Genomic DNA, 23,608 nt, shown 5'->3' with positions numbered 1-23,608 from the left:
GAAAAAGGCTGCTGGGCTAAAGCAGGGGAGGAGGGCTGTGCAGTTTAGCACCTGTGCTACTCTGTATGTGCAGAAAGTTAAGTGGTAGCCTACAGGACCAGAGCTTTTGGCTCCTGATAGCTCAGTTCAAAAGCAGAGTTGCAGTAAAGATATAAGAGAATGCACAGACACCATTCAGACATAGTGGAATTAAGGTTTTATGTGGATTTACATTCATTTTCCAATTTTTGATTTTCAAGACAGAGCTTTTCCAGAATTAGCAAGTTCTATCAGCCAACCTGAGCTTTTCACTTTGCAATTCAATCCCTCCTTTTCTCTGGTGGGAATAAAAGCATTATTTGTAAGAGTTAGGATTATACAGGGGGCTGTAATTGCCAACCATATTTTCAGTTCACATGATGGCTTGGATAAAGGATATGTCATTTCTGAGTATTTTCCACCCTATTTTGTTTATACTCTAGTCAGTGAAATGGATGTCATGAATCTTTCCCCCCAAACCAATTTCTCCAGTGCAGTATTGAAAATCCTGCTTATTTTATTATAAGAAGGTAATTGTAACTCTTTGAGTACTTGGTACAGCTTGCCCTCAGGTGTACCACCTCCCACCTCATCAACCCCCTGCCCGTAAGATAGATTCCTTCTTGACTAGCACTTACCCCAGCTGTCTATACCTCTCATACTGCTGTGATGAGCTGGCCAAATTTAGGCATTATATTGCTACACCCACTTCCCCCCCCTTAGATGTCCCTCATCCATGCTGCTGGGTATCCTTGTGGTGTACAAATGCATGCTCATTTGACCAGTCCAGCTTCTCAGCTTGCCAGCCAACTCTCTGTGAGCACAGCCTAGCCCCCCTGCAACCTCTTGCATCCTCTTCCCACATTCTTGTCCTGATCCTGAGAGCTAGGTCATTCCTGGCTACTAAAGTTCATCTGGGTTGAGTGCAACGCTCCCTGTTCCATCCTAATAGGGATGCCTGCTAGCTAGGGTAAATGCTGAGTGATTAAGGCTCTCTGAGAGCCTGATTAGAAACACAGTTCAATTAATCAAGTGCATAGGAAGAAGATAAGGAGCGGGGGTGAGGCCAATAGCTCAGCTGAAGTGCATCTACACCAATGCATACAGCATGGGCAATAACCGGGAGGAGCTGGAAGCTATTGTACAGCAGGCAAACTACAACCTAGTTGCCATCACTAAAATGTGGTGAAACCACTCCCACAACTGGAGGGTTGCAGTAGGTGGCTATAAGCTTTTCAGAAGGGGTAGGTGGTGGTGTGGCTCTCTATATTAGAGAGTGTTTTGATGTTATAGAACTTGGTGCTGGGAATGATACAGTCGAGTCCTTGTGGATAAGGATCAGGGAGAAGGCAGACATCCTGGTGGGGATCTGTTATAGACTGCCAAACCAGGATGAAGAGATGGATGAGCGTTCTACAAGCAGCTGGTGGAAGTCACACAATCTTCAGCGCTCTCTCTTGTGGGGGACTTCAACTTCCCAGACATAAGCCCTGAGGAAGCAGTCTAGGAGGTTCCTGGAGTGCATAGAAGACAGCTTCCTGACTTAGCTGGTTAGTGAGCCTACTAGAGGGGTGCCCTGCTAGCCTTGCTGTTCACAAACAGAGAAGGACTGATGGGAGATACGGTGGTCAGGAGCTGTCTTGGATGGAGTGACCGTGACATGGTAGAGTTCTCTATCCTTGGTGAAGTCAGGAAGGGGGGGGTCAGTAAAACTGCTACCTTGGACTTCTGGAGGTCAGATTTTGAACTCTTCAGGACACTGGTAGGGAGGGTCATTTGGGAGTCAGTCTTGAAGTGCAGAGGGGTCCAGGAAGGCTGGATGCTCCTCAAGAAGGAATTCTTCAAGGTGCAGGAGCAGGCTGTCCCTGTGTGCCGTAACATGAGCTGGTGGGAAAGAAGACTGGTGTGGTTGAACAGGGAAATTTTCCTAGGTCTCCAGGAGAAAAAGAGAGTTTGTCTGGTGGAAGAAGGGACAGAAAACATAGGGAGAATACAAGGAAGTTGCTGGCATATGCAGGGAGAAAATTAGAAAGGCTAAAGCCTGGCATGAGCTCGATCTGACCACTGTGGTAAAAGAGAACAAAAAATGAAAAAGGTTTTTACAAATATATTATCAGTAAGAGGAGGGACAAGGACAATCTCCATCCTTTACTGGACATGGTGGGGTACATGACTACTGAGAATAAGGAAAAGGCTGAGGTTCTTAATGCCTTCTTTACATCTATCTTTATCAGCCAGACCACTTATCCTTGGGGTACTTAGCCTCCTGACCTAGAAGTCTGGGAGGGGGAGCAGAAGAAACCGCCCACAGTTCAGGTGGAAACAGTTGGAGACCTGCTGCTCCACCTGGACTGTCACAAGTTCATGGGGCCAGATGAGATCAGTCTGAGGGTGCTGAGGGATTTGGTGGATGTGATTGCTGAGCCACTTTCCAAAATCTGTCAGTGGTCTTGGGTCAACCGGAGAGGTCCTGGATGACCGGAGACTTGCTATTGCGATGTCCATCTATAAAAAGGGTCATACAGAGGACCTGGGGAGCTACAGGCCTGTCAGCCTGACCTTGGTGTTGGAGAAGTTTATGGAATAGATCATCCTGAGTGTAATCACACAGCATGTGCAGGAAAACTGGGGGATCAGGCCCAGTCAGCATGTGTACATGAAAGACAAGTCATGCATGACCAAGCTCATCTTCTATGAGTGGGTGACCTGCCTGGTGGATGAGGAAAAGCCTGTTGACATAGTCTACCTAGGCTTCAGCAAGGCGTTTCACATGGTCTCCCACAATATTCTCCTGGAGAAGCTGGCAGCCCATGGCTTGGACAGGTACACTCTTTGCTGGGTTAAAAACTGTCTGGATGGCTGGGCCCAGAGTGGTCACAAGTGGTGTTCCCCAGGGGTCAGTGTTTGGGCCTGTCCTCTTTGATATTGATGATTTGGGTGAGGAATTGAGTACGCCTTCAGTAAGTTTGCAGACAACAGCAAACTGGGGGGAAGTGTCTGTCTGCAGGAGGACAGAAGCCAATGGGATAAGGTTCAACAAAACCAAGTGTTGGATCCTGTCCTGCACTTTGGCCACAACAACCCCATGCTGCACAACAGGCTTGAGGCAGAGTGGCTGGAAAGCTGTGCAGAGGAAAACAATCCGGAGGTGTTGGTCAGCACTTGGCTGAACATGAGCCAGCAGTGTGCCCAGGTGGCCAAGAAGGCCAGCAGCATCCTGGCTTGTATCAGGAATAGTGTAGCCAGCAGGACCAGGGTGGCGATCATCCCCCTGAACCCTGCTCTGGTGAGGCCGCACCTTAAGTACTGTGTTCAGCTTTGGGCCCCTCAGTACAAGAAGGACCTGGAGCATGTCCAGAGAAGGACTACAAAGCTGGTGAAGGGCCTGGAACATAATCCTGTGAGGAGCAGATGAGGGAACTGGGGTTGCTTAGTCTGGAGAAGAGGAGGCTGAGGGGAGACCTTATTGCTCTCTACAACTAACTGAAAGGTAGTTGGAAGGTACCTGGAAGTGTGGGGAGCTGGGGGTCAGCCTCTTCTCATGCATAACTAGTGATAGGACTAGAGGGAATAGCCTCAAGTTGTGCCAGGAGAGGTTCAGGTTGGAAATTAGGAAAAATTTCTTCTCAGAAAGAGTGTTAGGTATTGGAATGGGTTGCCTGGGGAGGTGGTGAAGTCCTCATTCCTGGAGATGTTTAAGGAAATGGTAGATGTGGTACTTAGGGACATGGTTTAATGGTCAATATTTGTGGTAGGTGGATGGTTGGACTGCATGATTTTTGAGGTCTTTTCCAATCTTCATGATTCTATGATCCTTTAACTCATCTTATTGAGGAAAAAAAAAGCATAGAAGATGCTGTTTTGTTTTTCTTCCTACCTTGCTTAGCTACCTACTATCACACTGCTTTTAACCTCTTATTACCCTTTTCTGCTTCTCCATCCCTTATGTGAGTCTTCTGATCCTTCTTGCCTCTCATATGTCCTGTTCCCTTCCCCTATCCCTTTCTTCAAGCATTTACATATGTCTACCACTTTCTTTTTGAAAATGCACCTAAGCATCTTCTGTTTTCTCAGATCACATCTCCCCAAGATAAAACCACTACAATAAAACCCCTTTTGACAGAGTCAGATAGCAGCAACGTTCTTTCCAGGCTCTTGCCAGTTCTCTGATCTGAGCTGACACTGACGGGGTGTAGGTCAGATTTGGTGGCTACTGCATGTCCCCCCAAGCTACCCAGTGGATGTGAAATCTGGCAGGCTAGACAGCTTTTCAGTTAGTTGGTCTGCACATGCACTGTGCAATTTATATGCTCTATGAGCATTAGGCTCTATCTTTATCTCTCCGCTGAGCTTAACTCTTCACTGGATGCTGTTGGAAATGGTGTGGTTTCCAGGTGTACAGTAGATGTCATTAAGTGAAATAATTGTCATTTGACTCCATTGTGCGGGAAGTATTGAGAGTTCAAGGAAGCCTCCCCAAGACAACTGGGCTGTCATGGTAACAGATGGAAAGGATTATATGTAACCAGATAATTATGCAGTGCACAAAGTAAGTAATGAGTGGTGCCATACTGTACAACATGGCTCAGTCCTATGCTGCTGTGACAAGGAGCGTCTGCAGTGAGTGATGCTGGGGATACTAAATGAGAAGAAAAATAAATGTGAAGGGTTGAATGGATATTTAAAATCCAAAGGAAGGATTATCCTAAAGAGTACTAATATTCACCTGCTAGGGCAGAAAACACAGCAAATTCTTGAGGTGAATAGGGGTATCTGCAAATAGGAATCTTTGGATAAAAATAGTGGCCCAAGGGTAGGTGAATGTTCTTCCCTGTGCCACTCCCCCCCCCCCCCCCCCCCCCTTTTTTTTTAATTAGATAACTCTAAATAAGGCAAAAATGATTTCTATTGCTGGTTACCATGTAGTCTTTTTCTTGTTTGTTGGTGGAAAAATTCCAGCTGATTTTTGCATGAGTTTTATATCATTTCCTGGGTATCCAAACTCAGGTTAACCTAGCCAATGCTACACCAACATAGTCTGACCGTTGTGCTTTGTATTCTGAACTGATATTTATATTCTAAGTTGATATTGATTCTTATTATATTCTAGCTCTGATGGCAATATGATATCTGCATCTGTACCTGTATCTATCATAGAATAACAGAATGCCTGATGTTGGAAGGCACCTCCCGATGTCCATCCCACTGCTCAGACAGGAACATCTAGAGAGGGTTGCCCAGGACCTTATCCAGATGGCTTTTGACTGTCTCCAAGGAGGGAGGTGTTCCTCCTTGCGTGCTTGTTTTTCTTGCAGGCTAAATACTATTCTGGGGCATACTAAAAGAGCTATAATTACAACATGGCTCTATAATGTTGAAAAGCCAGAATGCTTTGGGCAGTTTCACTATCTATTTGAGACTCAGGTCCACATCAGTGTGGTACTTTAAATGCTCTGAATACTGACTTTTAAACAGAAGAGGTTGTCCCCCTTAGCTTTGATAATATAACTGGCTTGTCTCTTGTAAGCTTGCTGGGAAGGTACCAGTTAGGCTTAATCAGTGAGCTGTGCTAGGACTTGAGTGCTTTTGGGGATCCTTTTGCTGTAGCGGCTGTGGTTCAAATAAATGTACTGCCTTTGGGAAGGATTTACCATTCCTGTAGGAAGACAGCAGCTCATGATAAAGTTAAAAACAGTGGAGAGGAATGAAATGGAACGAAAGATAATACTAATCCCATAAAAGGACATTTGTAGCCAACTAAAATACTAAGAGTTTATTCTTTTAGTGGTATGGTCAAGTGGGGACATCTGTTTTTCAAGATTGAGCCTTAGGATAAATCACTGGCGTTACTGGGCTGGATTCAATATTTAGAGACTACACCATCCCTTTACAAATGTGCTGTGAGTTCAAATTAGACCAATTAACTCAAATGAAAAAACTCTGAGATTCACTCAGACAGTATTCCTGACCACTGATGAAATTAGAGTGAAATAAAAAAAACAACAAAACACAATTATTTTAGATCTTAGTAGTTAAGCAAAATAAATCCCACTTCACAGATTTCTCAAACTAGAAAATAGCAGATAATAAGAACTATGGAACAGCAGATCTGATAATATATTCTATCAATAAAACCCAGTAAGCCAAAACTTCTTCTTCTGCATGTCAAAAGACGAGATTTCTTTATCAGACCTAATAGTGCACAAAGGTTATGCATAACCATGACGCAAAACCTGGGAGGGGGGTCCGAAGAGGCAGAGAATCACATACCTGAGAAAACTTTAAATGCTCTAAAATGAATTTCCTGTTTATACATATCAATGTATAACCTCAGATTCATGGTTCTGATACAAGTAATTATGTAAGTATCATTGGAGGAGTGGATGACTTAATATATCTTTGAGACCAAAATCTGTGAGTGTGATATTGCTAAGGTACTTTTTTTTTTTTTTTTTTTTTTTCCCTCCCTACAACTGGCTTGATTCAAACCTAAGGCCCATCCTGGCTCTGTTGTGAACTCTGCCCAAAGCAGCCTTCATTGAATGCTGAGTTATCTACAAAAGAGATGACCACAGCTACATATCCAGCAGCAGACACTTGATTCACAGCCAGGATATGGCAAAAGAGCCAGCCTTTTTGGCAAAAGATGTAGCAGTGGGAAGATCTTGATGCAGGTTGTGACAGCAACCCTTTGTCTGACCATCAGCTCCCATCAGCAGATCTGCTGCATACTCCCTGTGTCCCACTCTGGTCTTTCTGGCTTGCAGTGAGAGATAGAGACAAAAGCAAATTGTCTTACTGATGATCTTATTCTGATCAGCAATTGCATGCCTTCCTTACAAGGAATCAGACTGTGAACCTGAGGCACACCCATCTGCCCAGGCTGTATTTCATGGTGCCTCCAGTGGTGGAGGTTCTCTTATGGTACAGAGCTGCAGTCATCTTCACATGCCCTACATCATCTTCCTGTTTCCCAGCTCTTTGGTTTGGGCTTGGGAACTATGTGCTGAATGTAAGATGCAGAAACTAGATGTTTTTTCAAAGGGGACTCTTTTTTTTTTTTTTTTCTCCCTAATGATTTGCTTTGATCAGTAGATTCTGGACAAACGGTTAGTCTGGGGACTAAAATCACTTTTCTTTGAGAGGTAAGACAAATACTGGATACTTAAAAGTAAGCTTATAGGCACTGCAGTGATAAGCTGATTTTAGAATTCAGCAGTCATCATTTTTTCTACATCAAGACAGGTATGAAAATGTCTTGACTGTAGCTCTCTATTCCAGCTGGCAGAAAGGATTCACTTACCTTCAACAGGAGTTTCCAATAAATCTATATTTAGTAGCCTTCATAGTCTATCACTTGATGGAATTACTTTCTTCCGTGAATGTGCAATAAAGTCTGACAGTGATATATGTAAGAACATTAAATTTTCAATGACCGTGTTATGAACAAAGGTGATATAACAAAAAATAATATACTTTAAGGAGCAGACAGCAGGGCCCTGTTTCTAATCTCATTGACAAGGCTTAACAGCAGCAGACTTCTCTTTACATTAGTAAAATCATTCATTTATATGGATGTATGGAGAGGAGGCCTTTCTTCCACAGGTCTGCTTCTCCTCTCCCATACACACTTACAAACGAATGATTTTTACTAATATGAAGTGTATTATTTTTTGTTAGATCACCTTTGTTCAGTTGGTCCAGTTCAGTGAGCCAGAGATAGAAATTCATTAATGAAAAAAAGAGAACCAATTATGTATGTGACATAGCCTGAAAAGACTATTATTATCCCACCTAGAAAAAATATTCCCTTTAGCAAACTATGAAACTATGATTTCCCGGATGCTGTTTCCCATTTATGTTTGGAAAGCTAAAATTGTACTTTTTCTCATAAAGAATAAAATCTTCATGCTGGTAGCTGGATCTCTGTGGGTTCTTGATGGCTATTATCTGCTGCTCTGACACGGTTAAAGATCCAGTTCTATTTTTAGAGGTAAGAAAAAGACTTGTCTTTGAGGATTATGGTTAAAGTGATTGATGAGCTCATACGTGTTTTCTTATGACCAGGTACTTTGCATATTCACTTTTTGTCTCCAATTTACCTGGGAAAACTGTCCTTGCACAGCCCCTTGCTTTTCTCCCTCTCTTTTAATTGTGTGCATTTATTGGATTTCATTTCTGGAGGACCCCTTGCAGAAAGGTTTCTTGTATCCTAGTTAAAAGGCACTGCCATTTTATCACTCGACTAAGGCTGAAATCCAATTTGTGCCCTCCTGTGTGCCACTCTTTATTTATGGTATCATTACAGTTTGTTTCAGAAGAGCAAACCCTCAGCAAAGCTTTCAGGATACTTATCTAGCAAACACTGTCACTTAACTACGGCTGGAGTCCAATCTGATGCCTTAAATTCTAGCCTCACATAAATATAACACTTTTAATCAGAAAAGTGAGACAAGTTATAAGAGCTTGCTTGCAGTATCTGTCAGCAGGGAGCTGGAGTGAAATCAGGACAAAGTCTAAGCTGTTGTTTCCAAAGATGTTTGCTTCTTGAGCTGCAAAGGCTTATTAATGGCAGGGCGAGATAAATGGGTTATCACAAAGAGAGGCAGGGTGAGACTGTGCCATGTTATCTTGTGTTTGGTAGCTGCTGCACCCATGTAGGGAGCAGATTAGGAAATGTCAGGTAGCAGATCCTCAGTTATAGGGCGGCAAACAGCAACTCCCTTTTGCTGCACAGCAAAAACATGTATAGGGGTGGATGCTGCAGAAATGTGGATGTGGTGCAGGAGTCCAGCAGTAGCCTGAGGGTCTTTTATGGAAGAGGTCAGAAGGTGATGGCCCAGCAACATTTGTTGAAGTATCTATGTACATTGGTTACTGGAGGGAGTATGCGTCAAATCATTTTGCCTCTTCTTGGAGCCCAACAATGACTTTCTATAGAAAAGGTGTCAGCAGAGAGACTTTGGAAATACTTGACTAATCCAGCCTGCTGATTGTCTTCTAGATGTAACTAAGATTTCTAATCCAACATCCCTGGTTCACTTCAAACACTTCCTCTTCTACATAAGATCAGATAAGAACAGACAGAAGTACTTATTAAATTAATGTAGGAACTGATTTACATATATGAGGGTAAATTCCTGACTGGTGGAGATCAGGCTTTTTTGAGCTGTAATAATTTCTACAAACACAGAGCGATATTCTGATGCTGTATGGAAAAGAAATAATTTTATTTAAAATAAACAGCCAAATACCCTACAGAAATCTCTGAACTAAATATAAAAGTGTAGTAACGTTTATAAGCTTGATGAAATTCTACTGGATTCAAAAATTTCCTTATCGCCACTCTATAACTGAGTGTATAGGGAAGTGCTATCCTTACAGTTTAAAGGAAGCAACATCCTCAGACAAGATAGGGATAGTTTAAGCAGTTATAGTTTCAAATAGAAAAGATTTCATTGGTTTTAAAGCTTAGTTTTAGCTTACTGTAAAATATAAATATTAATTGGCTTTGAATAAAAGACAAATCAAAAGACGTGCTGTTCTTAAAACCCAGATAGGTTTTAGGCGTGTATTCAGCAGCATGGATCTAAAGTCATAATTCTCATATAAACTGCCCATAATGATTAAAATACATTTCTGAACCTCACTACCTTACTCTTCACAGTAGTTTTTAGTAACATGGATAAACAACAGAAGCACTTATGACCCATACCTCATTAAGGACACTCAATTTTTAATATCTTACGCATTCAAAATTTATACACTACTTGGATGCAAGGAGCTGGAGTTCTTATTCAGCTGGAACTCTGTGATGCACCTACACCAACTGAAAAAATCCCTGCATAAGACAATATCAGGTCTATATGAGGCCTGTAAGCACCTCACACCTAATCACAAAAACAGCGTTTTGGGTTAAATGCCCCGCTCTCTTCAGGATTGGTAAAGGGTGCAACCAGTGAAGCAGGGTGAGAGTTGCACATACAGCTTCTCAAAAATCCAGTTTCTGGTCAAAGCACTAAGACACTCTGTGGTCAAACTGCTCCTTGGGAGGGTGCACAAGGATGAATCTGAAAAGTGGTTTTATGACTCCTGGTCCACGTCTGCATGAAAATCAGAAATTGAAGTGAAGGTGTGAAGACACTGAGCAAAATTCATAGCATGCCTGGATGCTGTCCCTCAGGTGTTTTAAGTGGCTGTAGATCTCTAGTTTATGCCTCAGAGAATTAAATTACAGTGACTCTGCTGCACAAACTCAGGTGATTCATGTTGTGAAGATTTCCTTCCCCTAGCCTGAGACTCTTTCAGCAGGGTCATAGCTTGGCCTGCCCTCAGCCTCTCTGCAGTGCTGTGCTTATCACTGACTTATTAATTGCTTGCAAAATCAATTGTTGTTTGCATTAACTCTTGAGTCAATGAGCTGTGGCACTGTGAATTAGACTCTTCCTGTTTCTTGAGCTCTTGCTTTGGTGACAGGAATAAGCAAAGAGGGCAGACAGGTGGGAAAGGCAGCGTCCTCTGTCACACCAGCTAAATCTTGAAGAGTTGGACCCTGGAGCCATCTTAGCATCTTCTTGGGGGCTGATTGTGCTTTGAATAACGTGCATTGCCTCCTGCCTGCAGCAGATTGGCATTGACATACCCCAGTATGCCTGTGTGTGAACAAGTCCTTAAAGAGGAGCTTCTGTGCTTCTGAGGTGAATGGCAGAGTGTTTCTGAAGCATGGGATTGCCCTAGCAATAGTTGTGTGGGATTTAAAAGGCTGTTTGTCTATTTCCTTACATTGCCTGGTTTTCTTAACGAAAGCATAAGCTTGAGATTGTTGCTACAGACTAGGATGCTGAGTGACAAAATGTATCATTTCAAGAAAATATATGCCAGCACTGGGTTTGTGTGGATGGAGCTGAACTCCATTGAGGGGGGCATGTAACTTCACACATGGCTGAGTACTATATATTGAAGGACACCAAATAAAAGGGGATGAAGGGGTGAATGGACTTGTATGTGATGCTCTTGAGGGGCTGACCTGCCAGCAGTGGCTGGAGAAGCAGGTGCTGTGGGTCCATTTTTTGTGTGCTCTGAGGCCTCCTGTGCTGGGACCTGCTGAGGTCCCTTTGCTGTTGATGGCAGGAGGGCAGGGTGTAGGTGAGGAGAAGGAAAACAACAGGCCAAAACCTGAGAGCTGCCATCAAGGTCACAGGACTGCCCTGAGCTAATTCTCATTTGAATTATTAGTGAAACCAAACAAAATCCTACCCTTATATTGCAACATCTTCTTGTCATGGAGAATCCAATTTACCTGTGATTAAGTGCAAATATTTTTTAAAAGTTGTAACGGATTTCCAGTCTCTAGCTTTTCCTAGCTTTAGGTTCTAGCCATCTGATCTTTGATGTATTCAGTCTGACATCTAGCAGTAAAATACTACTCAAAATATTTTTCCCTGGGACCTAACCAAGTAACCCTGGTGACCTGACGTGATAAATAGCTTGAGCTCCTTGAATTAGTTGTTCTTAACTGTGTTGTCATATCCTCAAATCATTCTCAGGATATTTTTTTCTTTTTTATTCTTTTTTGAGCAACAGACATAACAGTATTTCCATCACAGGTGGGTGAGTATCATGTGCAGAGAAAATCTAAGCTCTCTACTTCTCTATCAATGCTCTTTAATTATGTACCTAATGATTATATTTGTCTGGGACCACAGTACTGTACTGACTCCACACTGAAGTGATGATCTGCAGATCCCACTGAAGATAATGTTTGTTTACTTGCAAGCCATGGGAGGATATATCCTACTGCTGCCTTAGTATGCAAATACTTTCTCTAGATTTTTGTGCAAAAACATGCAGGATGCCATTCCCCCCAGTTAGGGAGGCAGGCTCAGCCCAGATAATGCTTTGCAGTGACTTGCTCATATTTTACCACGTGGGGATGAGAAGGCTGTTTTTCTGCAATATGACGTGTCCCAGACTTTGTCTATGGACATGAGAAAGGATTTAAATAGACTGCTAGGTGCCAAGGGAACAGGGGGAGACACAACACAGTAACTGGCACCTCTCTCACTTGATCTCCTACCAAAGCTTTGTTATCAGGCCTAGCTGCACTTGTCAGATTTCCTCTCCCTTGCAGGGAAAAAAAAAAAAAAAAAAAAAAGAGAACAGTTGACAACAACACATCCCCGAGGGCTGCACACCCAGAGCTAATCTGTGCAGCTCATCCCAAGGCTGTACAGAACTGCCTGAGGAACACCAGTCAGTGAAAGCAAAACAGCTAGCATGCAGCTTATTTATAACAGCAACCAACACCAGGGAAATGGTGCTTGGGGGAGGGTGGAGCTATCAATCAGGGTTCCTGTATAACAGGGTGGATGTTTAGTCTTCCAGACCTCTCTGTTGATGCTGCAAGTTGGCATCACAATAAGATGGGCTGCCCATAACCTCTGTTAGTGGAGCAGCAGGTGGTCATAAAGCTTTATATCCTAGGGAAATTATGTTATACATGGAACTGGAAGCACTTTGTATGTGCTGCAGCAGTGAATTACACAAACAGTGGTCAGCAAAACCAGCATGGTTAATAATTTTGGTGCAATAGGTACACATCACTATGTTGTATGGACATACAGGAGAGCTTTCCATGGTGAAGGTACTTGGAAGGAGGAGGGGACCCCTGGGCTTAAAAATAATAGGATTTAGATAAAGGAGGAAGTACATCTTAAAAAGGCTTTGGACATGATTCTTGACACCAGTACTTCTAAGTGAGAGAGGGGGTGTTTTATACCTGCAGTAAATCGGCATTGCAGAGCTGCAGGTGACAGCACACCACAGGGCATGACAAGGGAGGGCTGGAAGGCGTGTGAATTGCCTTGGGTCTAAGACAGCTGTCTAACTTCTGGGGAGTTACCTGCTTAAAGTGACTCCAAGGATTTTAAACCAGCATAAAAACGAGACTGAATTAAGGGACACTAACACAGTACATTTGCTCATGTTGTATTACTTAAGCTCAAGGTTACAGTGATGCAAAGAACCAAAGCAGTGAGGGGTTTAAAGAAAAGCAGTCCTTTAAGAACCTTTTTACCAACACAAGAACCTTGGGTCATAAACAAGAGTAATTACACATTCCCCTTCATGAAAAGGAACTGGATACTATTAGTATTGTTGAGAGCTAGTAACAAGACCAAGATAGCTGGAGTGCCCAAATCACTGGCCATAGCCTCTGCAGGAAAATTAAATTGGGCAGCAGGCTTTCGGTTCTTGTGGTAGCCTGGGAGAAGCTCTCTGCATTCAAGATGCTGTCTGTACCCTGGAGTCATCTATTTCTCAAGTGGAAGAGCTCCTGCGTGTTGATGGTCACAGGCCTCCATACGGAAGGGCTAAGAGGCAGTGGTTGAATGGAGGAGAAAGAGTGAGGGAGAAAGACCTTTGCAGGTCACCAGGAGCATCTCTTCATAATTTGAGTGAGATAAGCAGAGGGAATAAGCAGTTGTTAAAACTGCTTTCATGTGAGTTTCTAAAAATGTTATGTAGCTTTCCAAGAATGAAAGAAAAATCGCTATTAAATATTATTAGGTAACACTCATATTAGGCCTTACTTTGTTGTGTAAGGGAACTTGATTGCTGTGCAAGAAAGCAAACAGTATTGATGAAACATGAGAGATCAAACCCAGCTGCATTTACTGATTGTAACTGGAAGACAGATATATCCAGCAATTTCTCTCACTTGCTTTTTCTCTTCTCTAAAAAGGGATAATTCTCAAAAGACAAACTGATAATGAGAAAAATTGAAACATCAGTCTACAATTGATAATAGAAAACTCTTGAAGAAAGATTTATTAAATTTCAAGCCCCTGAAATTCAACAATCAGGGAAAAACAGGTTACAGCCTGCTGCAGATTAGAAGTGAGAGCAGCAATTATATGAGAAAACAGATATGTTTACACATTCATACACGTTACCATATAGGAAATGGGAATGTAAGGCTCTTAAATCCTACAGAAAATTCAGAAAATAGATAAAAGAGGCTAAAGAAAGTACTGAACAGTCTAAATCTCTTTGTTTTTAAGGGGTTCCTTAAATGTATGAGAAACAGATGAGACCTTAGCCTTGGTGCATGAAAAGTCGTAGACAAGCATGATAAAATTAGTCCTGACACTGAGTTTTTTTTTTTTTTCTTTTTTTTTTTTCCTCCTAATGGTATTGTTTGGAGCTGTGATGGTGTAAAGATTTAGGTAAGTCAAACTTTGCTGGGAATGATAGTCTTTTATTCGACTTGCTGTCTTTATGATCAATGCTTTCTGTTAGTCTAATAAAGGTATTGTTTATATAGCAAAAAAAAAAAAAAAAAAAGGTTTGTTCTATGGTCACAAAGAAGCAGAATGATGATTTTGTGTCTCAGCATGGTAACATACGCTTTCTGTTCTATTCTTAATTAGAGAGGATGTTAAACAACAGCTACTGAAATTAAGCATTTTTAAATCTCAGAAATCTAGTGCCTGTATCCAGGAGCATGGAAAGGATTGCCTGAGGGTATTTATGACCTGCTTGCACTGATTTCTAGCAAGTCTCACAGCATGAGGGCTGAGGAATGCCAGAGCTAATATTGTGACACAATTTAAAAAGGTGAATTGAATGACTCAGCAAATTATAGACCAATTAGTTTTGCAGCACTCTGGAGGGAAAAATCATGTAAAAATAAAAGAGAATCAATAAGTAATGAATTAAAAATAATAACAGAATTGTTGCTTTGGGTTTATGAAACATGAGTTTGCTCAGTTTAATGATGTCAATATCACATTTTGATTTCTGCAAAACAATTGAAATCTGCCATCTTGATGAAAAGATTAGCTGTCTGCAAATGTCATGGTGGGCCCTTACTAGGTGGTTTGTATGCCAATTAATCTGCTAAATTACAGAACGCAACTGTGAATGGAAAAATTGTTATCCAGAAAGAGTACAAGATTGCATACAAGATTGCTTTTCAGTACTATTTTAACACTTTAGCAAATATGAATTGTTTGGCTGGTGCCATGCACATATCACTGTTGGAATTGTGTCTCTGGTCTTAAAATACTAGAAGTCAGGAAAGTTTCACTGGTTTAAATTAGCAGTAACTTCAGGCTGAGGAGGTGAGTAAGCTCAGCTGGCAAACTAGTGGATTTTTGCTAGAGTTAAAAGGGTGTTTGAGGCTGTCTGAAGGACTGGGTTTTTCTCACAAAGCAGCTTATTGTACTGCTGTTTACACTGGCAGATTCATACTATTATTTTTTAATTATTTTTATTTTCCCTCCTCCAGACTCCAGAATTTTAATGATCCTTTTCAGTTCTAACTTATCAGCAAATTGTTCTTTCTTATGAACACAAGTGCTCAGCTTGAAAATCTCAAACCACCTTTACAATCTCCATCCCTACAATAAAAGCTTCTGGACGGCATAAACTGCAGGACTCCTGTCTAGCTTTTATGAAATCAAACCCTTAGGCAAAACTCCTTCTAAAAAAAAAATAATGAAAAAAAGCAGATGGAAATGAATGACTTTATTTTGAAGCACTTTGTACTTTTCTATGTGTTAAAATATATTTTGCTCTAATCTATTCCTATACTTGCAAGAAGAATCTAAAAGGAGATAACATGCTACAAAGAGTGCAGTGACCCAATACATTTACTATTACCATATACTTGTAGAAGCTAAATATAATAAGTGTGCTTTCAATTCCATGTAAATAAATATGTATTTTAATAACAGCTAATGTCAGTTCATAAAGAGAAGTACACTAGGAGGGTTCTTTAGGAGACGATTACACTATCAGTGCAAAAACCTTTCCTAGAAAGTGACTGAAAAGAAATAGGTACTTACAAAATATCATCTCCAACACAGGCAAGTCTCAGTTCCATTTTGTTCTTCTTCCCTTAGGAAAGTGGCAAAGCATTATTAAGGCATATCAATCAATTTTGGCAGGAATTTTATTGCCTAATATTATTACTGTGTACATACTGAAGACTTCTCCACGTTATTTACATAGTACATTTCACCAGTGCCTGCTTTCTCCATGTAAAATTTCTCATAAAAAAGTGCATATCTTGAATAATGCACGAGCACGCAGCCCTTGATGACCCTTTGACGTTAACCACCATTGGCAGATCTTGGGAGAAATTTGAAGAAAAGTAGGCTCCTTTTGCACAAGCATCATAGCTCCACAGTATTAGTTGTAGTCAGCACTCCTTGTCAGCTTTGTCTTCACATTTTCATGAGGAATGTATCATGCAGTGGTGAATGAAAAAGAAATAGTATAACTAGAATTTTTAAAAAGGCACTTCTTTACAAATCAGTTGTCAGACTCTGGTTTTGGCTAGGCTTTGGTACTGTTTGGATCTTGGGTTTCAATTCAGCTCATCACAGACATAGAGGCAAGGTCAAGACTGTGGGTCATTGTCACAACATCTACTTCATCTCTTACATTTATTGCTTGCTTAGCCCCAAATAGCATGTAGTTTATAAATGCTGCCATGTGGGAAGGTGGAAGGAACCAGCTGTGTCGTCATGACCCACCCCTCACATTCACAAACAAACATATTCTATGCATTTTATTTTTAAAGAACCACTGAACATTTGTTGCATGTATCATTCCTTTCTTCACCAACTACAAAACTAACTGAAGAAATGTAGTGTAAGACCAAACCCCCCAATACGCTGTGCCATGGGACAGCTGAAGGCATTTCCAGCATCACAGCTCTTGAAAAAGTAAGGTTTAAGTTTAAGGTTTAAGTTTTTAAGGAAAAAGTCCCAGATATTCAGGAAGTAGGCCACACCAGCAACAGAAAAAGATGGACAACAAAAGAACTAAAAGCAGTCAGCCAGTAAACAATGATCATCTCAAACTAATTTGGAGGAAAAATTTCTTTTCAGTTTCTAGCCAGATGATGACTTTGTCCCTGATCCTGCCAGGGAAACACACTAGCTGGACACCTGGATTGTGATAACATCGAGAGCACGCTATCATGCCTCCTGTGGACAAGATCTCGTGCTTCACAGGAAGGTGGAAAAAGCCCAGTCCTTCAGGATTCTTATTATGGATAAGAAGGAAGAAAATGAGCATCCATATTATAACTTTTTCATTGTCATATTCCAGGTAAATTCCACAGTATTCTGATCTTACCTGAAGCCAATTTCTTGTAGGTTTTCAGACCAATCATGGAACAGAGATGAAAAAAACAATCCATTATTTCCCAAACTCTCCAATAAAATAACAAGAATTAGGAAAATGAACTACGAATGAGATCACTTTTAAAAGAAAAATCATCATTTAAACTCTGTATTCATCACAAGCCTCCTATGGTTACACTACATCACTGTAGTTCAGATTTGAATGCTAGAACAACAGTTCTTGGTGCAATAATGTATCATTAATGTCTGCTTTTGCCTCTCTAATATGGTAGAACATCTCTTGAGACCACAGGATGGGTATCCTCTGGAAAGAAGTGTTTGCTGCTCAGGTGAGTATTTGTCCTTACAGGGCACTCAGCGCTCAGCATGGACAACTGGCTCTCATATGAAGATGTGTTGAATATATTCACACATTTAAATCATTCCTCTTTACACCGAGTTAGGCTCAGTTAACAGCATTAATGAGCTCTTTTAGCACATTTTGACCATAGTTCCAAATTATGTTTGTTTGTTGTTTTTTCTCTCTGTTGTGAATCAAAGACATATACCTGCATTTTCTTTCATTATTATTACTTATTGTTATGATTGTGGCTTGAAATAATTCAATTCAGTAACCCCTTTCTACTCAGCAGTGAGAAATATTTCCCATCAAACTCAAAAGTCATATGAAACTCACCTGGCTGCTGTTTTTTTTGACTGGTTCTGGCAGGGTTTTCTTTGATATCTATTAGACACTGCAAATCTTCATCACAATTTGCAAATGGAGTAATTTAACTGCCTCCAGAGCAACACAAACTTCTGGTGTCAGAAACTCATTGATTTGTTTCAAGATCATTAATGAAAGTCACATGGCAAGTATTCTGGGCCTTCATTTGTCTGGGCTTACATGCAGGAGTTACAAGAAATAATCTCAGCTAGATTTTTGTTATGTATCAGATTCTCTATTTCCTCATGGTTATTTGATTCCCAATGAGCTAAATGTAAAACACTGCTCAGGTCTGTAAACCTCAGTTCCTCAGCTTGCCTGTAGGAATGGAGATGTAATTAATTGGAGAGGGACAATTAATTAATACAAGATGTGAGGCCGTTGGAACACTTGTTCCAATAAAGACAGCCCAGTCACTTCACATTCTAGAACAAAAAAGCAATAACGTGATGTGTGACAATTAAAAAAAAAAAGTCTGATTTTTCCTCTATACCTCCAACCAAGGTGATGATAAAGAAGAGATTTTTCTAAATCAGTTGGGCTTGGTTTATTCAGGGAGGACAGTGCTGGTGGGATCTGGATGGCTGTCACTGCAATGTTTCAGTGTTAGTTATTTTGTCCTCATCCTTGAAGCAGCAAAACAACTGGGGAGCCTTGAGCTAGCCTTGAGAAGAGTATAGTCCTATAGCAACCTGAAAAGCGTAATGTCCATACCCAATGGGCAACTGTATTTTTTTATCTGGATCTACACAATGATTTAAACAAGGAGTTGTGTAGTTTTGTTCCTTTGTGGGGTTTAGATTAATCCCATGCTCTGACCATGTTGCTAGTGTTATTCACCATATGTTCAGCTGATAAATCACATATATCTTGAAATGTTTAAAGATGGAGGATGTGAGGTAGGATGCCCTTTATTTTTAAATCTTCATTGCTCTTAGAAAATCAATGAGAGAGGAAGGAAATATTAAAGAAAAAAAAAAAAAGCACACACACTAAGAGCATATGAAAATACACTTTATGTTGCAGGTTCCCTTGCTCATTATTTCATGAAATTCAAGCACACCCATTGGAATGAGTCTCTGATCTACTGGGGGAAAGATAGGACACTACAGTAATTTCATTTTGCGTTACATTATTGCACAGAAAAAACCAAGCTCATTCCTCAACAATCATGCATGCTTAATAACACCGCTTCTAAGAAGAAATGAGTGTTTTCCAGGATAAAGCCCCTGCTTACAGTCTGTTCTTTCTGTAAATGGTATCTCCAGCCCTTTTGGGAGCAACAAGTCCATATGGAGCCTGTTCTTCCTCAGAGACTGACTTTTCCCTTCTGTAGTCATATTTTGCTATTGTTGGCAAACTGGTGGTATTTTTTTTCTTGCAGTCTTCTTGTTAATTGTTGTGGATCTGGTATGTTTGGTGGAAAAAAAGCATTACATTGGTACCTTTCCCTTCTGGGTGTCAAAACACACTAAAGGCTTGTTCAATCTGCTTTGCAGTGTATCTCCCTTTTGGAACATATTATTATTAAATTTAATCTAGCACTGTGGTGGGTGTTTGGCATTCATGCTGAGCAGAATGCTTGCATACACTCCCTCCCTGTGATTTCACACAAATATGACAACCTTTTCAATAATAGCTCCAGGAATATGTTTGAAGGTTTTATTTTGTGGAGATTTTGCTGCTGCTGTTTTAATTTTCAGACATCTCTCTCTCAAATAAATTATCTCTTAATGCGATTATCATTTATAAACAAAATTGAATGGGCTAGGCCAACATATAACACCTAAATTCTTGATATTATACTAGGTAACAGTGCTATAGCTAGTAGTTTAGGAATGTTATGCCCTCGATTATTAGTTTTTCAAAATATAATCTTATTTTCTTATTAAAGAAGATTTATTACTAATTTCTCCATATAATCACCACACAGTATCTGATATCATTAAATAAATGAAGAGTAAACCTTCAGTGAGCACCACCACTTTTAAACTACCTGTATTCATGTATGTATTCAAATATGTATTTCCTTGTCTTCCCAAGGCAACTCTGAGGATGCTCTTCATCCTGAGGAGGACATTAAACTGTGGAACATTTTATAGGAGATAATGAGAACCTCAGAGAAGTTGCCCTTTTACAGGAGTTGTTCCTCCAGTACAGCAGAGCAAATTGTATTTTTATTGATATAATTAATATCTGTCGTCCCATAAATGGAAAAAATATACGAAAAAACACTGAAAGTATACCTTTACCCATGCACAGAGCGAAAAATCCTGAAGTGAAAGTGCATCTATTATAGAAATAGAAATAAATTTATTTTTCTGATTTTTTTTTTCCCTAGGTGAAATGCTTATTTGAGAAGAAGAAGAAAGAGCAACAAAATGACATATTTGCAGCAGTAGGTGACAGAAAATATATCAAGACGAATGTCTGCCTTTTTGCTGCAAGCAAATCTTTTCTGTCAAACTTCTATAAGGGTTCACCCATGTGTGCAGCACCGTCTCAAACTTTTCACCTGGTATTAAATATATCCTAACTCCTGTCATCATCAAGAGCACAGATGGCAGAAATGAAATCTGGGGATCTTTTACATATCACAGGAGAAACTACAACACTGGTCATGGTGAACTGACTCAGCCTGATTGCAGCTCTTGTTTTTCTGTGCACTTTGCAGATGCTGTTGACATCAAGAGTGAAGTGAATTCACTTGTGGATGAAACAAGTTATGTTTCACCTTTCTGGGCTGAGGTCCATGCCTCCCTCCAAGGGCCTAGCAGGGCTGGCCATAGGTCAGGGCCAGCTATGTGGGCACCACCTTATGTCCCCTCTGACCCTCCCATGTTGAAGTTGAATATGTCCTGGGGTGGTCCTGGGCTCTTCCCAGGCCCACAGGAGACATTTGGTACCTTAACATTTTTACATAGGTGAGTTACAACATCGCCATCATACCACACTCTTTTTAATACTTCTTCTGGTACTTTCTATCATAAAACTTATGATTGCAACATGGACAGCAGAAGTGGAGGCACCGCAAACCTTCCCTTGCATGCCTCATCCTCTCCCCTGTGAGTTATGTTCCTTGGACAGGGAGCAGATGAGCAATACAGGCAAGGTCATGAGGTGTAGGAGTGGAAGGATTCAGCCTTGCCTGTCCCTACCTGCCAGCACCCTTGCATTTTTATCATGCTTTTCTGAGATAAGCTTTCTGCTGTTGTCCTTAAGGAAGGAGTGTTTCTCAGTATAGGCATGATGTAATGCTGCCTTTTATAATCCTGGAGGAAAACAGGCATTACCATCTGTACTTCAATAACATCTATGCAGTTAAATAACACTCTGCAGCTGTGTGTGGGAGTGCTCTGCCATGCCACTCTTGGAGTCATTCATTTTTCAGGCACAGCAACTTCAGGGAGGAGGACTGACCACAGTACTGACCTTGGGTTGGGGGAGCAGCCAAAGACAGAGCCGTGCCAAAGACTGCTTTGACCGCTGCGTGGGGGCTGATCCAGGAGAAATTGATTCCTTGGCTCTTCTGCAGCAGGAGAGAGAGCTGTTTTCCCTTGAAGCCTGTGCTTGCTTTGGGGTGTTTCAGACATTGCCCGTGGATGAAGGAGGACACTCCTTTCCACCACCTCCAGTTTTCCTGGTTACAAGATTTGCTGAATTCCCTTTGGTAAAGCATCTGATTTCTAGACCCTTCAAAAGTTTTCAGGCATTCGGATACTTCAGTCAGCTCCTGCTGCACAGGCCTGGTTTTCACGTCCTCCTCTGAGCCTCCAACATGAAAGCTTATTTTATTGCTAAAAAAACAAGCCCAGAATTTATTAGTATTTTTATTATTTTGCTATTATAAAGCGATTGCCATGAAAGCACCTCACAATAAATTCCTGTGAGATGTGATGGCCTGAACCTGATCAAAGATTTTAGGGAAGCACAGCTCTAAGCGAGCGATTCTAGTCAGTGCATACGTGTGAAGTCGTGTCCACAGGCACCATACTCCCAGAGGAGCACAGCAACATTCTGCACACCAGCCTGGGAGGGAGATGGGATGCTATAGAAAGGGATTTTTTTTTTTTTTTTTTAATGTCATACCTACCAACTTTCCAGCTTTGCAAGTTTGGAAATGCTATGGCACAATAAGCATATTTTCCTGATGTATGTAAGTTTTTTTTTTTTTTAATTTTATTTTGAAAATTAACTGTATTTTTCTAATTGAACTGGTTATTAAAAATAAATCTTCCTGACCATTCATAGAACCTTGCTTTCCAAGAAATACAAAGAAGTCAGAGGTCAAAAAGGATCTTTGACCTGAGCAACTGCTGACTGGGTTTTACTTCACAACAATCATTAAAGTGTCAGGACCTAATGCCTCTGTAGAAAACTTTATGCTGTTTGCCCAAAATGACTCAGAGGTGAAGAGAAGCTTGAATGAACATGTAGGGCATATGCTGTAATGCAAAAGCTATCATTTTCTACACTGAAAGCATCAAGGAAGTCCTGTTTTCTAGTACTATGCACATGTTTTTATTACATTACACTAAAATCTCACATCCTTATACCAGATAAACCAGAAAAAGCTAAGGGTGGAGTCATTTTGGTCTAATTGCCCTAAGATAATGAGTCTGGAGAAAGGAGGATAACAATTTCTTCAGCCTCATTCACAGCAAAGGAAAGGGTTAACCGAGCTGTCCAGAAAAAAACTTGTCAGGCTGCAGGTGTGAGAAAGAAAGCCGTGTTCATTGCTGCCTTTGGAGCCACTCTGAGAAGACAGCCTGAAGTCCATTCCTGGAAGATGCATGGGCTGAGTCTAGAAAGCATAGTAATCAGGTTATAAATAATGCTGCAAGATATGACAGGAACTGCTACTGAGAAACAGGAGTATCTAATGCTACCACATTCATATTCTGAGCACTGGGTGCTGTAGGAATCCAGGACAGCTGCTTGTGACTTGAGGAGGAAAGGGAAGCTTCTGAATTATTAATATGGATGGATTGAGATTGGATTTTTTATGCAACTCTGAGTTAATCTCATTAAGGGAACGGGCAGGAAACTGTGAGGAAGGCTTACAAATACAAAAATAGCAGATGGTCACAAAACACCGGTGCTGAATGGGGGGCAGGTGTGTGCACAAGCTCACCCCATCTTCCTGCCCCAGCACTACTCCGGTTCCTTGAGAAGTGTGGGGCATTTTGGTGGGTATGCACCTCCCCAGCCAGCCTGGCTTTGTGGCTGGAGGCTGCCCAGCAGTGCTTTTTTTTTTTTTTTTTCTTGGCAGGGCTTTAAACACAGCACAGCTTCTCTACTCTGCTATTGCTCTTATTAACTGGTAAATGCCAGCCAGTGTCATGTAAATAATGTGACGATCAGTTCTCATAATTGCCAGCATCACTCACTACCTTTCTCCTTCACAGCAGACAATCTCAATCTATCTAAACCCAGCTTTTCTGAAGGGTATGTTCTTTGGTTGTAAAAGTCTATCCCAAGTCAGGACGTGAATACTTTCAGTTCAAGGCTCCTGCTTCTATGTCTTCTAATTTTCTCAGACAAATCATCTAAACCACCAGCTTCTTGCTTACCCTAGGAAACACTGGCCAAGCTCAGGCTTCCAAGCCTCTGCACAAGTTGTTCATGTGCTTGAGGAGTAAAGGTAATTCCTGTCCAAGAACCGTGCTCTCTGTCTCTGCTTGTAGGCACAGACTAGAAAATGGAATGGGAGAGAAAACCAGAGAGT

General features: G+C 41.0%; 1 long non-coding RNA gene across 2 annotated transcripts in view; it reads left to right on the top strand.

The window, feature by feature from the left end:
* The window catches only part of LOC137853461 (uncharacterized), an 81,594-nt gene extending 59,282 nt beyond the window's left edge, over positions 1-22,312 (top strand). For both annotated transcript variants that reach the window (XR_011094522.1, XR_011094521.1), the window contains one exon: positions 20,222-22,312. This is a non-coding gene — a long non-coding RNA (uncharacterized lncRNA). The remainder of the gene's footprint in view (positions 1-20,221) is intronic.
* Positions 22,313-23,608: the final 1,296 nt, after the last annotated feature.

Source organism: Anas acuta, chromosome 3 (genome assembly GCF_963932015.1).
Source record: "Anas acuta chromosome 3, bAnaAcu1.1, whole genome shotgun sequence".
Lineage (NCBI taxonomy): Eukaryota > Metazoa > Chordata > Aves > Anseriformes > Anatidae > Anas > Anas acuta.
The sequence above is the reverse complement of the archived record's forward strand: the minus strand, read 5'-3'. Positions and strand labels throughout refer to the sequence as shown.